General features: G+C 37.7%; 1 non-coding gene across 1 annotated transcript; it reads left to right on the plus strand.

The window, feature by feature from the left end:
- The first annotated feature begins 3,353 nt into the window (after positions 1–3,353).
- Positions 3,354–3,426, plus strand: Trnar-acg (transfer RNA arginine (anticodon ACG)). The gene has a single exon. It is a non-coding gene; the product is annotated as a tRNA-Arg (tRNA).
- The last annotated feature ends 1,072 nt before the right edge of the window (positions 3,427–4,498 follow it).

Raw genomic sequence — 4,498 nt, forward strand, 5'->3', positions numbered from 1 at the left:
AACTATAATGTAGAAGAAGACATGGAAACTATAGATGGAAGGTGGGATTCTGGCAACACCTGCAAACCGAAAAGAGTAAAAGTTCAGTGATGAAGTAAAATAAAAATGTCCTCACTTTTTTTTAATATTATGAGTTTTCTCGTTAATGACCAGGCAAAAAGGATTGTGTTGCAGTAAGAATAAATGGGGAAAAGATTCACAAGTAGAAACGCCTGCTCCTTTGTAACCTTAAATAAATGTTCATTACTTCTTGTAAGCAATATGAAAATCAACTAAGCTTCTCAAAATTTTGTGACCTCAGGATTCTGACATCGATCCAAGATGACCAAAAGGATGTGATGAAAAGACTTTATGCTGTTTAGAATCAAAAGACTATATGCTGCAGGAAAAATGCATCTAGAGGCTTTTGTTGAAGACGCTTTTAAAGACTATGACCCTGAAGAAAAAATCGGATCCAAGCAATGGATCCATACTGACAGACACATCAGAGTCATGACAGAAAAGGTTGAATATTTCATGGAGGCTCTGATTTTGAAAATTATCGATTTAAGGAGCCATAGCTTTGTGCGAAAACACCGAAGTTTATACCTTAAGCAACTAAAAGGAAATCTTGCAGAAAATGAATTACTTATATTGATGGATTTTGCTAAGAATTATTTATTTGTTGTTCAAGATGCTGTGCAAGGATTTCATTGGGAGGATAGTCATGCCACGTTACATCCATTTGTAGTCTATTTTGGTGGCAAAGAACGCCAAAATAAATTTGTATGATCAGCGACTGTCTCCGTCATTGTACCATTGCTGTCCACGCATTTCAAATAAAGTTAATAGCATATTTAAGGACAAAGACTGAAAAATTAGAAACATTTATTACTTCAGTGGTGGTTCAGCCACCTGATATAAGATCATTTTATGTCTGCATGGAAAGTATTTTGGCATCACTGCCTAATGGAATTTTTTTGGAACAAGCCATGGTAAATTAGGGCATTGGAGGAATAGCAAAAAGACTAGCATCCTGCACCAGTATAGAGAGCCCTTAGATATCCAGGTATTGACTCCATATTATTTGTTCAAATTCTGTGATGATAGTACTCCAGGCATAAAGTTTTTTATGTACCGAAAGAAGAAATTGAAAAAAAAATTAGCCTGATCAAGAAACACGGCTTGCCATGGGACAATCAATTGCTGGAACAAGAGAAAATCATCAGATGAAGCCAATTAATTGTAATTAGCTCAGAGTAAGCAGAGTTTCCAAAGTGCTAAAATAATACTTTTGAAAGGGATTTGTACTCATCAAAATGCAAGAGCCAGAAATTAAATAATACAGCTTTGAAAGCTTGACGCATGCTCTTTCCAGCTGTGGCAAGGAAAAAAATATTGAACCAGACAGTTGGGCAGTTGAGGTATTGCCCTCCAAAAATACCCTAAAATTTGCACGTTGTAAATTTTGGCCAACTGTGCAGATGCATATCTTTTCATCTAGGGATCCAGTGTTAAATCTGATTCATATTTAGACATCATAGGTAGGAATAAACCTCTGAAGTTTTTGTGTGATTGGTACAGATGAAAAGTAGCCTTGGTCGGTTTAAGAATTACGCGACAAATTTTTTAGTCACTTTAGAGGCTTCTATCTGTATTTAGGTGTGGCTAAATCCCTAATTTTTTGCCATGGTGTGATTCAGCATAAAAGGTTGTCTACGTATATTAAAGCAAATGACTAAATGTTTGCTAGAATTTTTAAAAATACCTAGGAAACTTGACACCTTTGCACCTTTGTACTTGATGCGAAAGTGAGTAGCCTCTCTTTAAAAGCCCCTAAAAATTCAACCCCTGATGATAGTGAACTGAAATGTACGGTATATAATCAATAATGATGATATAGAACCTTCACACCAAATTTCATTAGATTTGGAAATGGTCGAGTGGGGGACCCGTGGTTCCCTTGACGTGGGATGACCCACAAGCGTAATCGATCAATAACGAATGTCTTCGTCTATTTATGGACAATACATGATATCTGTAGTAATTACATAACTGAAACACAAAACACCACTCCAAACGTGGCGTGCGTTTTGTGTTTTGTGGAGTAATGTCCAGTGCAGTTTAAGCCAACGTATTGTAATCAGAATTCCAAATGATCAGCTCGACGAAGGAAAAAGAAGGGTAATAACCAGTGGATGAATAAGAACAGCAAAGCATCAGGGAACGACTTGTTTTGGTAAAGTAATACGACAATTCGATCCCAAAGACAAAATAGCTACTCTTGATATAAATCAATCTCTTGATATATGGCTGATGGCCAAGATGTGGAGGTGATTTTACTGTTATTATCGTGACTGTTTCCAAGGTGCGCGAATATCGTTTGTGCAGCATGAATAGTATAATTATTTATGAATTTAGTCCATAGGGCATCTGTAATATTGTCAATTACGATAACTTGGTTCTTAATATATATTTTTTTCCATGACCATTCTTACTTTTCATGTTTTGCAATGGGGTACAAACTGCCTTATCAGAAAAAATCTTACTGACGAAATACGGCTGCAGTACTATGACTGTACTTAACACAACAGCCAGCTACAAGTAACGTTTTACTTAATATTGGCTTCAGAAGGAACCATAAGCAGTTTCAGATTTCAAAATTTTATCCCTAGATGGATGCTACAGATTCTTTGTCGGGCTTTCATCTTATGCTGTTGCTGTGGTGTTAGATTCATGGTATACAGAATGCAGTTTGATGCACATATTATAATTATGAAATTCACTTACATAAAAGTAGTGATAACGATCGCATGACGTTGGATCCCGTGTTGTGAGTCTATTTGAGAACGCATGGTGGCCAAGAAATAATACTATACTGATTCTCATTTCAAAATTTTTAAATGACTTTCACAGTTATATCTTTAAAATTTGTGAATCGAACTGCATTCTAAAATCTGCATTCGTAGTACACGACGATTTCGCTGCGGTGGATTCACCCCATAGTATGTGGTTCCAACCCTCTTTAATACTGTTGACTGATAAAGCCTGAAGCGGCAGTGCAAATATGGATTTTTCAAAGGCAAAACTGTCACGGTAATTTTTAAACAAAATACTTAAGCCTTACCAGTAACTGGTCGCTGTCTGTACGCTATGATTCTCTAAGCTAAAGCGGAAAAAGGAGCAGCTTCCTTTCACACTTTGTTATTATATCGCTGAGGAAACAGCCAAATAGTTTGTGATTGCTGTAATTTCTATTTACCTGTAATTGGTATTTTGAAAAGTGTTCCAATAATATCTGCAATAGGCACTTATATAAAAGAAATGACAACATATTTTCGATATATACAGTAATGAGGAAGTGAGTATACCGTGGCCCTGTGGCGCAATGGATAACGCGTCTGACTACGGATCAGAAGATTCCAGGTTCGAATCCTGGCAGGGTCGAAAATTTTTTTCGATCAGTTTCCACATGATTTACTTAATATTCTCTTTAACCACCTTATTTTTGACGATTTTATCTTCAATAAGGCACACATTATTCTTTCTCATGTTTCCCCATACATTTTTCAGTGTAGTTACACCATAGCCAGTGACTATTATTATTCAGTTATCAGTGAGAGGCAGGGAAGCGCAGTCCCCAGCTTAGTATGCTTTCGAAGAAAGCCGGTAAATCTAATGGACACTGATAGCAAGGACGAAGTGGACTCCAGAAGCGTACTTATTATTTAGGATTTGAACGGGGGAGGGGGGGGGGGGATCCGTACCAATTTCTTACAAAATAAAATTCAGATTGGTATTTTTTGTAGGTAGCTACTACAGTGTTATTAATGGCGAGTGTATAGTTTGTATGAGATTTGTACGTATTATTTTAGTGTCCAGCAGATAACGGTCAGATAGATGCGAATATTTTCCATTCCCACGTTATGGTAGTTTTTAGTATTGGCTATTAACAAGAGAAAAAACATAACGAATTCAAGGAGCAACGCTACTGGTATTTTTAGATCCTAGAACTAGGGCCCTGCAACTGCATGGCCTATCCGTGTGGCCCGCAAGCACCTGTGGCGTGCGAGTGGGACCGCTAATACGTTTCGCGAACGTTGGCGTAAGTTGCCGAAGATTACCGATGCTAATGACAGCCGTGTGAGTGCAAGTACAGGCGGCGGTTCCAGCCACGCTGATTACATGCGCCTGCGGTCACTTGCATACATGCTGCAAATCTGCAGTGTGCACATGCGCGATGCCGTTTGCTTAGCACCAGACTTGTCCGAAATTCATGCGAATGACGAATGCAGATATCAATTACTATTCGTTATTCGTGAATAATAAATATTATTCGAAACATTGTTCAGTTACACGAATAAAAACGCCTATTCATCGCTTCTGAATAAAAGTGTTAAGAATAATAGATAAAGTTGGCCGTGGACAGCAATAGAAGTGCTTGTTTTTCAACCTTGGGCAAGACTTTGCTGCAATAACTGCCTTCGTTATAGGAATGCAAAAAGCATCCCCAGTCGTC

The sequence above is a fragment of the Schistocerca cancellata genome, chromosome 2, assembly GCF_023864275.1.
Source record: "Schistocerca cancellata isolate TAMUIC-IGC-003103 chromosome 2, iqSchCanc2.1, whole genome shotgun sequence".
In the NCBI taxonomy this organism is placed as follows: domain Eukaryota; kingdom Metazoa; phylum Arthropoda; class Insecta; order Orthoptera; family Acrididae; genus Schistocerca; species Schistocerca cancellata.